Source organism: Heteronotia binoei, chromosome 4 (assembly GCF_032191835.1).
Source record: "Heteronotia binoei isolate CCM8104 ecotype False Entrance Well chromosome 4, APGP_CSIRO_Hbin_v1, whole genome shotgun sequence".
Classification (NCBI taxonomy): domain Eukaryota; kingdom Metazoa; phylum Chordata; class Lepidosauria; order Squamata; family Gekkonidae; genus Heteronotia; species Heteronotia binoei.
The window spans coordinates 126,138,147-126,152,426 of NC_083226.1; positions in this window are offsets into that span (position 1 = coordinate 126,138,147).

The following is a 14,280-nucleotide window of genomic DNA, read 5'->3' on the forward strand; positions in this document are numbered from 1 at the left end:
TGAGTTAATCTGTTCCTACTAGAAGACTCCCTTGCATAACTATTTAAAGCCTAGCTTCCCTTTTGACATTACATGAGAAAGTTGATCTAGCCTGACAGGACTCTTCTTACATTAGGATACCACTGGATCCTGTGAGCACTTTTCTTTTCTTCTTCAAGAGCAATAACAATGAGAATTAACAGCATATTTACTTGAGAATGATGGATGCCAGGTACTGGAAAAAAATTCTCTTCATTTGTGTAAAAATACCTTATCCTGCATTAGTTTAGCATACAGTGGTTTTGAACAATTTAAAATTTTCCAATTTGGGGAAAAATTGGAAACCATGTAAGCCAAAATGCCCTCAAAACGAGGTTGGGGAATTGTCAGGTGGGCACCTGGCTTAGTCAGGATCTTTTTACCTGTGTATACAGGATTCCACGTCCAGAAAGTAATGCTTAAAAATATTAGGAACTCTAATTAAGTAAAACAGTTAAAATTTATTCAGAAAAATATAGGCTTCCATACAAGATAAAAATACTCATAAGATCACACATTCAGTCCTAGGAAACATAGATAGAGAGATAGGGGAACACATGGGTAGACAAACAGGGTGATATTTACCGATCGTAGTCTTCAAGGAAGGCTTCAATGGCAACGAGTGAGGAAGTGGGAGAAAGGACCCGAAACTGATCAGGAATCGGGGATGGATCTATGCAGCAGAAGTTGGGATACTGATAAAAGCATACCTGTGGGTAGCTAGTCCACAGATTATAAGGACTCTCTTGAGCCCTTAGGGGATGGGAGGTACGAGGGAGGAGGAAGGTGGTCAGCTGGTGCGTGACCTCCCAAAAAGGGGAGGTGTCGCAGTGACCATAAGGGCTGGACTACTGCGACAACCAATAGAAAGTTCATTGGTGGCACCTAATTGGGTGCTTGCTCTTGACCAATGGACTTGCTTGGATCCTGAATACCTTAGTGAACTTTCAGGTTAAAATGGACCAAGGGGAGGCTCCAAAATGACAGTTGGGAAGAAGAATAGAGAGATTACTTGGGCGGGGAGATACTTAGGACTATTAGACTTATCTAAAAGGGTGACAATAGAGAGTCAAATCATGGCCCAGGTAACACCCAGTTTGTACAAAGGAACTTGGCTCTGGCTGAAGATGGTCTTCCTCTTCTTCTGTCTTCTCCTTGGCACTAGTCTTTGTCTTGAGGTTCGTCAAACAAAGCAAGTGGCGGTTGGATGATTAACCACTTCTGGGGTAGGTTGAGTGCAGGCACAGGTGACATCTGGTGTGTACATGAGCCGTCCGCTTCAATGGAATGGAGTCAAGCCTGGTAGGAAGATGTCTGTGTGTGGTGTTAGCCCTCCACGGTGGATTCTGTGGTCAGTGCTTCAAAACCTGGATAGCTCCTGGCAGTGCAGTCTCCTCCGTCCCATAGCTTGGATAGACGTCATATGGAACGACGGGAGGTCTTCTGTTCTCCTGGTGGGCACTCTTGTACCGGTCTTGAGTGCCTTTGTAGCGTTATGGCTGCTTGTACTGCATAAGTCCCTTTTGCCCCTGGATAGGTGTGCTCACACTCTCTGGCCAGACGTGTGTGAGTCACTTCTCCAGTTGCTCTGGCAACCAGGCTGGTAATTACAATGTTATGTTTTTTTCCTCACAACCAAGTATGAATTTTATTATTCTCAGAAGAAGGGGGGGGGGATAAAATCATATTAAAATTGTTTTAAACAATAAAAGTGCTGAAACTATCAAAGCAAAAGTGCTGAAACTATCAAAGCAAAAGTGCTGAAACTAGGCACAATTCCAAATACTACAGACAGCAATCCTAAATAAGTCTATTCAAAATCCTACTCAGATTATTCAATGGGGCTTACTCACAGGAAAGAGTTATTGTCTTGACAAACAAAGCCCATACCTTCTAGATTACAGTGTGCCACTGGCAAACAGTAGGGATGAGCAATATGCAAGATGTCCAAATATATGTATGTTAGGCTTGAACAGCTGAAGATTATATCCTCCAGTGGTATCAAACCACTTAGTATAATACCAGTTATCATATTAAGAAAATAAAAGTGTGAAGCAGCACAGTGCTGCAAAATTGAATGGAAAAGAGACACATTTATGTGGAATGGCTTTTGTTCTGTCAGGAGTACAAAGATGGGCCTTTAATAGTTGGGAGGAAACAGCATTTCAAAATATAATGGTTCTAGTTTAGCTAACATGTTGTCAGCCGTTAATGACAAGTGGTGTAACAGCTGGCTTTGATGTAATTTCTTTTCAGAACATGAGATTACAAACAGTTTATTGCATTCCTGTCACCAGACTGCTCCTTGGATACAGCCTAATGTCACAAGGTCGAAGGTCTAAAGCCACTAGCCAAAGGATTTGTCATCATTTAACAGGTCACTTGTTGCTAAGCACTGTGCAACTGAATAGCTCTAAGGAACCAACCCAAATGGTATAATCTATTTTGTATCATTAGAAGAATGTGATTTAAAGTGTGGTTTATGTATTAATTTATATCCCACCATTTTTCAGAAATCCCACAGATCATCGTGGCTTCCCCTTTAAGCCACTGCCCAAACTAAACTTACTAAAATTCACTGACATTGGTGTAATATACCTTAAATATCATTCAGGCAATGACCTTTCATCCTTCCTTCTGAATACATATCTCTGGAATGGTTTCTCTCTGTAATATTTATACCCATATGTGTTAGAAATTGTCAAAAGTTTCAGTTTACCTATTGAAATCTCAACAGATAAGGCTGCTTCTTGATCATTCAAACTGATGCCAAGGATTTGTTTCACAAGTCTTCAAATAGATTCTGTATTGGTCTAAGCAGTGTTTCCTGTTTGCAGGGTAGGCTTCCCAACTCTCCCGCCCTGGCGGGGGACCCCAGGATTTCCAGCCTCTTCCCCCGCTCCCCAAAAAAATGGAAGCGGGGGGAGGAGGGAAACGGCGCCGGGGAGCATGGCGAGCCACCCGATCCTGGAGCAGGCGAGGCCGCTGTGTCGCGCCACTGCCGCCCCCTCCCTGCCCACCGCAGCTGCTCCTCCGAGATGGGCCCAGGCTGAGCCCATCTCAGAGGATCAGCCAAGAGGCGGCAGCAGCGCAGGCAAAACCAGAGAAGGGGAGGGCGAGGCAGGCCAGGAGCATGGAGAGCCGCGAATCCAGGCCCTTCTAGGACCCAGAATCGTGGCTCGCCATGCCCCGGGCCCACCTCCACCCCCCCTTCCGATTCCACCCCAGAGGCGGAGCGGGTGAGGCCGCCGCGCCGCTGCCACCCCCCTCACCCCACCGCAGCTGCTCCTCCGAGATGGGCTCAGCCTGAGCCCATCTTGGAGGAGCAGCCACGGCGAGCGAAGAAGAGGCAGCAGCCGCACAGCGGCGTTGCCCGCTCTGAGACAGGGCGACTCGCCACGCTCCCCGGCGCCGTTTCCCCCCTCCCCCCTAGATCCACCCCAGTGTCTCCTGGCTCCACCCCCAAAGTCTCCTGGCTCCATCTCCAAAGTCCCCAGATATTTCTGGGATTGGACTTGGAAACCCTATTGCAGGGTCATGACCCAGTACCGGGCCATGGAAGCCTCACTACCAGGTCACAAGAAAAGCCAAAGCTAGCCCCGCCCCCAGCAAAGCTAGCCCCACCCCATCTCTGTGTTGTACAGAGAGGAGCTGGGCTGCCTCTCCTTCCTTCTCCCCCGCTCCCAGTGTTTGAGAGAAAAGGTGGCATCCATTGCCACTTTAGACCCATGAAGTATTCTTCAAGGTATGAGCTTTCATGTGTCTCGCAGTATATTCTTTTGGGGAGATTTCCCCGGGAGGCCTGGGCGGCAAAGAAGGGTGTGTGTGTTTTTTTCAGCCGGGAGGGGCAGGGAGTAGGCATTCGAGTAGCTGGTTTTTTTTACCAAATGACCCCTAGGTAGAATTTTTGCTGGCTGAGGTCATCTGATGGTGAGGAAGGCTTTTTTCCCTCCCCCCCCGCTCTTTCTTTCTTTCTTTCTTTCTTTCTTTCTTTCTTTCTTTCTTTCTTTCTTTCTTTCTTTTTTTGCTGGATGAAACTTTTCTGTTCATCATACTGTCATTGCAGGCAGAGGGGCTCTGCCAATGAAAAGTTGGCACCCCCAGTTGTAGCCAGGTGGCCTTCTATGAGATTTCTGTGTGAATGAGTGAGAGTAAGAGGTGTGGGGCAGAAAGAGTTTATTGGAGATTACTGCGGTATATCTCAACAGCACTGGAAGAGATGGTACTATGAATTTGGCACCATTTTACTGGTCCTGCTTTTAACAGCTGTCTGACACCAAAATTAAACTCCTCCTGTAGCTATTAAAAAGGATGAAAGTAGTTCATTGGCTAAGTATTTGCACAACAGGTTGCTTTTAAAGGAATGGTAAACCCAGCCAGTAAAATGCTGCAAGCCCCTCATAATTATCCTTTTCGGGATAACTGCAGAAAAGCTTGTATGAACTTCATATAACTGGAAATTAATTCATTAATTGCAGTACAATTCTCTGCTACCTTTCACAGTAATTTCCCAGTGTTTCAACCAAAGGAAAGTATGAAAAATAGCAGTCAACAGTTCTTCTTGAAATGAAGCAAGCTTGGTTGCAGCTTGAGGCAGGGTTCCAGTAGTAGCATCAGTAGGAAGGGCCTACTAAATGTGTCAGCATATTTTGAGGTAGAGCAACTGCCAGGGTCCAGTGTGTGTCAGAACTGGAACGAACTTCAGACGATTCCAATACTTGTTACAAGGTACGGATCTTTATTGAAGAACTACAGTGCTAGAGCTACAAGATAACAGTAATGCCGAGTCCTGGCAGTTGGTTACATTTTATGCCATCAGTGAAGTACAATAAAGCTATCATTCACACGGGTAACAGACAAGTGTCTCCTTTCCCAGGCTTCGTTATCAGAAGGGAGGATGCCTCCCCGTGGTGAAGGCCAAACGGCCTGTCTTCAAAAGGGCACCTGTGGATGTTGAACAGAGACTATCTGTCGCCCGTCCTGGAGCCCTAAATATTTGGCATAGCTATGAGGCCCAGGGTTAATTGCTCAGGCTATGGGCTCTGTGTTAGTATCAGGTTACAGCATGGAGTCAGTTTGGTCAATGCAGAGAGAGAGAAAGTCACAAGTTCTGACAGTGTGGGCGGTACACAGTGCTGGCATTCCTTATGGCGATGGCAATGGCAACAGCACTCTCAACTGCATACACTGGCCAGTGCTATTGAGGAAGGGCTATGTAGGTGGTGCAGGCATTAGGAGTGCTTGCAAGCTGGAGAAGAATACACAAACAGATAGGTGCAAGCAAATGTGGGGGTGAAAAGAGAAGACCACCCACTTTCCACCCCCATTTTGGCTCAGCATGAGTTTCAGAGAGATTTTTCTGAAAATGAATCTACTTCCAAAGAAGAGGCAGGTTTGGGGAAGTGCCCTGGAAGTGATATCACAGGAAAAGGTGGAGTTTTGGTTCAGTGTGCCCCGGAAATGACAGCATTTGGTCCTTGACACCACAGGAAATGTCATAATTCCTGTCTCCTGGCTCCACCCCCAAATTTTTGTGGGCCATGAAGGAGAAGTATAAAAATAACTGGGCCACAGGAGAAAAAAGTTTGGGAAACCCTGGTCTAAAGCAATAGAACAAAGTTTGAGTCCAGTGGCACCTTTAAGACCAATGAAGTTGAATTCTGGGTATAAGCTTCCATGTGCATGCACAGAATAGACTCTTTTACTGAATATCCATTGATCATCCAGTTATATTATAATCTGGTATAAGGTTTCAAGTATTTCTGGATGTGGGTGCCATGAACTAACAAATGAAATCCTAGTTAATAACACACACATCCAGAAATACTTGAAACTTTATACCAGATTATATCTATTGATGATCTATGTGGGAATACAGTTACCATGTGAAAGGATCCATAGACTGCTGTATCTAACTACATCTAACTACACAAAATATGAAATATCATCACCTGGTTATGATTAATTTATATTGTTTATTTTCCAGATCTGTTTTTAAATACTATGTTCTTGTCTGTTTTTTAAAAAATTATGTTCTTATGTACTTGACCATTGAAATGCATTTAATATTTTCATCAACTTTGTATAGGAAATTATTACATCTTATGTAAAGTTTTCACTTAGTGTAGGCTGATATTCAAGCTTCGTGTTTTAATTATCATTGTGTACACATATAATAAATATATTTTATTTGATATAAATTTTTTTTGCTGTAGCTTGACGCTTTAGGCATTTTCAGAACTCCATGGATTACCTACCTCTATTGTAAGAGTTATCTTAACATTACATTGCCAGATATTTTCCTGCTAAAATTTTAAAAACTCACTGAAATGACACATGTCATTTTCACCACTACCACTCATCCGCAAACTGTTAATAACTAATATGTCTGTCTCTTCCTTCTAGGCATTTACAGGTACCTCAGTTTCTCCTACGCAAAATATGTATAGATGATAACATATGCAGGGGTGGCCAACAGTAGCTCTCCAGATGTTTTTTGCCTACAACTCCCATCAGCCCCAGCCATTGGCCACGCTGGCTGGGGCTGATAGGAGTTGTAGGCAAAAACATCTGGAGAGCTACCATTGGCCATCCCTGATTACACAACAGATTATTTAAGCACACAAGAAGGTATAAACTTTAAAATCCAGAAGAAAATTAGAGCAAATGATAAAACATACATTTATTTTGAGAAAATCAGATCACTAGGAGCTAAACACATACATGCAACATTTCCAGAAGCTCTCTACTTGCATTAGTTATGGGTTCTAAGAGTCAAAAATTCACCTTAAAAACTATATTAAGATTATTAATTGAAATATTCCCTCTACTCATCTCCTGGCCCATTAATACTTAACTCTCTCTTTCTTATTACAGTGTGGACTCATCCAGAAATTTTCAATCAAATGTATAATTGTTTGTTTGTTTTCTTTGATTTAATTAGGACTATCTAACCTATCTTCTGGCTCAATAGCATCTACATTTACATTCAGACTACCTGATTATCTCTCCTAGGCTCCTCATTAACATCTCACACAAACAAAAGTTCACAATCTTTCAATGGCAGCTCAGATTCTAACATTTTCTCCAATATTAGAATCTGGTAGGGTACATTCTAATAAATGTCCAATCCCAGAGCATCCCCAAATTTCCCCAATTACACAAAGAATTCCAAAATTTGGCCCATTAGCAAAGAAAATCCAAACATGTAGCCAATGTCTTTTGGCCTTGAAAATAAAGATCCAGGAAAAAATGGAAAAGAATGACAGTCTGGAATGGGCAAAGAATCCCAGTGTTGCTATTCTACCACAGACACTTCAAGACAGAGATGCCACACCCCTCCTTCATTTGAATAATTCTTTTGCTGTTTTGGATGTTCTGACAACACAAGAAACTTACTGCCCTCCTTCTCTGATTTGAATTCTGCTTTCCTACTCCTGGGGTGCAGTCAGACGTACCACTTAAAGCAAGACGGAAGAGCCTTTTTCTGGACCAGGGCAGAAAAATCCACCGTGGCAGCGTTCACACCAATGATCGCATAAAGGGTTGGTCCCGTTAGTGAAAAGCAGTTGATCGATCACTCAAAAAGCTTTGCCGCGCATCAATGCCGTGGGGGTTGTGCGCCCACACTGTTGGATTAGATTGCATCGCAGCAGTGTCCCACTTTTCAGCGATCACATGTCGGATTGTGTGTCGGGTTTTCCTTCCGAGCATGTGCAGGAATCAATCCCCAGGGAGTGACGTCGCAGATGAACCGCTCACTAAGATGTGCGCTGATATCGCTCAAAATGCCTTTTGCAGACCTTTTGATTGGTCGGTCTTCCAACTCTATATATCACTCCACTGGTTCCTGCCTTCTACCTCGTGCTCCACATAGCTGTCCAGGCTTCTCGCCTAAATTTGAAAGATGGAGATGAAAATCTTGGCTACTGTGCTCAGTCTGTTGGCCGAGACGTTGTCTGTGATTTTCACCCCTATGCTGTCTGTATACGATGGTCTGGATGAGCCAGCGAGTGCCAAGAGAGTGAGGTTATCGACTGCCTGCGGCTGCCTACGAAGGCGGCATAGACGGCTTAGGCAGCTCGCCCAACGTCGTAGCGCCAACATTGCTAACATATGCCGACTCGCAGCGCTGACATATCACCGGAGATGGTGGACCTACCCATGGTCCACGGAGTGGTGGCGTGTCTTTGCAACACATGTGTGGGAGGATGAGCAGTGGATACTCAACTTTAGGATGTCCAGGTAAATGTGGTAACAGTTGACCACTCGAAATTGACAAGCACTATCAGTGCCCTTTCCTTGGGTCCCCACAGTTATGATTCCATCCCCAATGTTTCAGAGTATCGTGATGCTGCATGCATTAAAGGATTACTCCACCACCCCAGGGTTGGTCTGCTCCCAATGTCCTACTCCATCCCGGTGGACTCAGTGCTGACGCTCAGCTGTGCACTGATGTCCAATGAAAGGGACCTGTCTTTGCAGTGCTGCACGGCTGCAGAGAAACCAGAAAGCACACAACACGACGATTCACGCTGGGGTGTGAGAAAGCATTTAATATAATTTCTGGAAGGATGGGCTGTGGAGGAGCCACTGATGTCATGGGATAAAGGTCTACCCTTACAGTGGCCTATGCTACCTGGAAAGTCCTTCAAGCTACAAGAGAGATGCTAGGAAAGGAGAATGGGTGCTGGTGAATGCTGGTATGAATGATCTTCCATGGGACCTATGGCCATCACAATGTAAGCCACTGCACTCCTTTTTTAAGCCTTCCCTCCAGTTGTGAAAATGATGGATGCGTTTCTTTCCTTCGTGGAACCTACAGGTTTACTCCAGAGGCAGATGTTCTTCAAGCTTCGTGACTGGTCTTGAAGGAGTCAATTCCTGGCATGCTAAAGATCAGCTGCCCCCAGTTCATGTCTCCCCCACACAGGTTCCCAAGGGTGATTTATCCAGTGTAAACCCTGGGAGTCTTTTTTCATGGCGAATGATGTGTTGGCCATCAAACATTCCCCCCACCTGCTCTCTAAAGGGTGGGTATCCCCTGCCCTGACCTCGGGGTTGACAGTGCTAATTGGGAGGCAAGATATGATGGTTTCAGTTTCGTGAAAGAACTGCACATGTATGGGGAAAGGTGGATCACCACCACGTGCTTAATGACTGGTGTGAGGGGAACGGCGAGATGCCATCATCAGGGATCTCATTTAAAAATGCTTGAGTGGGCCACAGATCCATTCGAACATGCTCAATGTTGAACCCGCGGAAACTAAATTCCATGTGTTGTTTGCAGGGGAACATTTGCGTGGCTGGTCCGCTGCCTGAGACCAAGATTGGAGCGGCAGACTATGTGCAAGTGGCAGCCAGTCCCTGTTGAGAAAAGGGTTGCTATTGCGATCTAGTGGCTGGCCAACACCACAAACTACAGGCTGGTGGGAAACCAATTTGGCCTGGCTCGCTCGACGTTGGCAGGCATAGTGCAAGAGGTCACACAGGCTATGGAGGAGGATCTGCTTAACCATGCAGTCTACCTTGGTTCTCACGATCGGGTGTGCCATGGGTCATGTTGTTTGGGAGATGTTGGGAAGGGTTATTAGGGAGATGGTGCAACACATAGCACACAGAGTATCATAATGATGGTTGGCCGAAACGCTAAAACAATGAGAGGAGAGGTTTCGCAGCCCTCATGGTTTTGATGGCGTGACGGTGAGTGTAGGTCCATTTCTTGTAAAAATTAGTCCACAGATGTCTCCCTTGTGTTGGCCACCTATCAAAGTGATCTTCCAGAAACATGTGCTCCAGCACTCCCATCATGATGGCCATGTGCAATGTGTGGGATAGTCAAACCTCACATTTACATTGAGCTTGGGGGAGAGTTGTTTCTTCCTGATCGATGATAAAAGGATCTCCTTTTGAGGACGGGGAAGGCTTTGGGTGTTGGGCGGCCTCTGGTAGCTCACAACGGTTTTTCCCCCACAGATTATGTAAGCTTTCGCGACAGTGGGTTTCCCAAATTGTGTAGGTGCCATGGATGGGTGTCATATACCAATCCGCGCCCCGCCCGGACTCGCAGACGACTACATCAACTCAAAACGTTTCTACTCCATTCTTCTTAAGGGTACAGTGGACCACACCGGTCGCTTCACGGATGTGGTGATAGGTTACAGTGGCAAGTGCCATGATGCCTATGTTCTACGGTGCTCCAACCTGATAGACCTGATGGATTCTGGTGATTGGGTTTCTGGCAATCCCACGGTGACAATCCAGAATGTGCAGGTTCCTCCTCTGATCCTGGCTGACGCAGCCTACCCTCTGAGATGTTGGCTAATGATGCCTTACACTGGGCACCTGACACCAGAGCAGGCTAGGTACAACGCGGCGCATAACAAGTGCAGAAATGTCGTGGAACGTGCCTTCGGAAGGTTGAAGGCACGATGGTGTTGCCTGAACTCGGAGATCCCCGTGGACATTAGCAATGTCAATGCTATAGTGGCCTCCTGTGTCATCTTACACAACCTCTGTGACACAAGAGGCCATGATGCTGTGATGCTCCCAGAAGACACCCCTCCAGTGGTAGTTCAGGATGATGATGAAGGAGTGGATGACCATGTGGATGAGCGGCAGCTTGAGATGGGTCGTGCTGTACATGCAGCGCTAACCGCACATTTTAGTGTGTGCGTAGGCACGCGCCTTGACATGCCTTGCAATACAGCATGGATCGTGGCTTCATGGAGTTGACACTGAACACCTATGGATGTGCCGTGCCGCCCAGCGTCCCAACGTCATTGTGACCTATGAGCTACAAGTGGGTGAGGCATGCCTGTCACCAATATTGGTTTTCAGTTTTTCTTTGGTGTTGTGATCCTTCCCCAATGCTCACTTATCCCAATCCCCAGGTCTTACAAGTGTTTATTAAAATAAGTTAATATTTTGACTCAGCTTGCAATCTCACTTTGCACGTTTCAATGTGTCCTTGGAGGTTTTAAATTTCCTGTATTGCCAATTTATTGTGTCCCAGAGTCCACAAACCTCCCTTTCCCCCCTGTCAATGTGGACCCTTAAGCTGTCTACTACCTCTTTACCAGCCAATCTAATCTAATCCTAGGAGCTCTCAAGCCACCATTTGCACTGTCATCCTGACCGTGGTGGTCGTTGATTTCCTCTTTCCCAATGAAAATGCATTCCTTGAGTCTGTCAATGTTCCCTTTGGCTCAGCTTTCTACTCACAGGCAATGCTGCCAATGAAGTCTGGGGAAGGAGAATGGGGAGGCTCTGCAGTGACCATAAGGGCTGGACTTCTGCAGTAGCCAATAGCAAGTTAATTGGTGGCACCTAATTGGGTGCCTGTGACTGACCAATGCACAGGATAGATCTGTGGAACCCTGGTGGAACAGCCCAGATGAAATGGTTCTGGGGGTGGCTCCAAAATGACTGTTGGGGAGAAGAATAGGGGGGAAGTCACTGGGTGGGGATGTACTTTATACTACCAAAAGGGTGACAATAGGGATTCGAATTATTGCCTAGGTGACACCTGGTTTACACAAAGGAACTTGGCTCTGGCCAAAGAAGTTCTTCCTCTTTTTTAGTCTTCTCCTGATGTTAGTCTTTGCCTTGAGTTCCATGAGACAAAGAGAGTGGCGGTTGGATAGTTGTTCTTGCCCAGGGTGGGGTGGTTACTGTGTACAAAGGTGACATTTGGTGGGTACGTGAGTCCTTCGCTTCATTGTGATGGAGTCTGGTCTGGCGGGAAGATAGCTGCAAGTGGCGTTAGCCTTCCATGGTGGATTCCATGATCAGTGCTGAAAACCGTTCGCCTGGACAGCTCCTGGCGGCGCAACTTCTTCCATTTCATGGCCGAGATGGGCGTCATGTGGGACGACGGGAAAACATCTATTTCAGGAAAGCACCCTTTTACTGGTGTTGAGTGCTTTTCAGTAGCATTCGAACTGGTAGTGCTTGTCCAAGTCCTTTTTTTGCCTGGTTAAGTATGCGCACACTCTCTGGCCAGACGGGTGAGGGTTACTTCTCCAGGGGTACTGGCAACCAAGCTGGTGACTACGATGTTCTGTAAGGGGCATTTCCTTACAATTCCCACCCTCAAGACCTACGTCACCAAATGGGGACAAGGTCTTGAACAACAAACAAAGTCCATAGAAGATCCTCTTGACAGGCGGCGCATTTACGGAGAGCCAAGTATTGACCGGGGTGTACCTCCTATCTACAAAAGTTGGAGCCACTAATCTAAAACTATTCAAAAATTAATTTAGAAAAATACAGTATTCCAATGGGCCAAAGGAACTTTCCTTGAACACTAGGGGTAACATACATTGGCAACATTGTACATCACACAGTATTTCAAAGCATACAGTTGCAATTTCATAATCCTTAGTATAAAATAGTAAAAATCATTGTTGTCACCTAAACCAGTTAAGCAACTATATTCGATTGGTAAAAGCACACGATTGATCACAGTATAAAAGCATACATTCATATAAAAATCCAAGATTACAAGTTAAATTCATATCTTATTCTATATCTATTCTAATACATTGCTATTCCTTACTATTATCTAATTTTTATTTCGTCTCCCCCCCTCGATAAGTGGATTCCATGATCAGTGCTGAAAACCGTTCGCCTGGACAGCTCCTGGCGGTGCGACTTCTTCCGCTCCATGGCCAAGAGGTTTGGAGAGGTTCTTCTTCAATGTACCAATTCAGAAAACAAGAGTCCTGATGAGGGTGAAATATAAAAACGTCTGTCGGAGGCCCTTAGTCGTCTCACCCCCCCTTGTAGGGAAGAATATCCGGGTTTGAAGCCAAAATTTCCGCAGAGCCTGCTCAAAGCGGAGTTTTCTGAGTCCGATTGAGTCTTTCCGCCACCCTCAGTCTTCGGCCCACATGGCTTAGTGATGCCCTATCATAAGGGGGCTCCCATACATACATGCAAACAGTTACAAGCGGAGGGATGCTGGGTAAAATGTACATACTTTCTTGTACGTGATTTACCTATTTTTCTCACACACACATAACAATAAGTACAGTGTCTTTCAACATTACAGTTCTAGGGTTGCATTTTCCATTAGATTGGTCATACACTCTAATTTAAAAGTACATTGCTTGGCATACTTCATGCACTATTTCCTGCGGAAGGTCATGTTTCCCGGGAGACACCAGCCACTGAGTTAACAGCCCGAACCAGGGAGTATGGCTCTTCCTGGGTAGCCTCTCCCCTTGCACTGGGTTCAGGGAAGTTAGCTCAGTGCGCCACTTTCTCCTTTTTAAACTAGAGCCTTTGTGGCTCTGGAGGGCCAGCCATAAAGCTGGGCCCTCTTTTAGGGCCTATCTGGAGTCCCTCGCTGGCTGGGAGGGGGGGATTCCCCCTTTACATGGTGAAAGATAGAACATTCCACTTCTCAACCTGTCCTGTCACCCCACATTGGGTCCGTCCCTCAACCAGACTTTTTTTGCTGGAAGGGGGGAGGGATCCTTGTAGTCTAGTGTTACACACTTCCTGTCCACGTGCAGACATTCCCAGTGTTACTAGATATATCTGGAACGTGGGCTGGATAATGCTAATGATTTCATGCAAGGCATGCTGGTACATATATTTCAGAAAATATTCATAACCATAATCATAGATCTAGACAGGTCACTTGCTTCGGACCTCAAGTCATGCTGGACTGCTGCTATTTAGGTAGGGGCTCTTTCCCTTTTTGGGGTTACTTGTGACACATAGACCTAACCGCCTATGGGGGTAAAGGATCATGGGCCCTTTGAGAGGGGTTGCTCAAGCTTGGGGTGGACTGCTCCAAACCCAGTTTGCAAGAGCAGGGGCTCGCCCTTCTTGCTTCTGTTCTTGATGACTCGGTGCTGACATTAACAGCACACTTTGAGAAATATGCACCACAAAGGTGACAACAGATAAGACTCACACTCCTCGGTTCGGACAACACAACTACCTCAAAGCTGGCCCTTTTTAGCGCTGACACACCTCTCTTGTTGAAAAATAGACTCACAACTATATAGTGTCTGACGGTGAGATTTTGAGCATGTCTCCCACCCGGGAGATGGCACCCCTTAACCTCACATGTCATAATTCCCACTCAATGCTGCTTCCCACTGGTGGGTAAGGCGATTTATGAGGAAACAATGGAAAGGGTTGTGCACTAGGGTCCGAGGAGGAGGACCTATGCAAATTTTTCCTCTTCCCATAAAACAAGACATATTAATTGGTAGTCACTGCAACTGATTAGAACCTTGCGTAGTT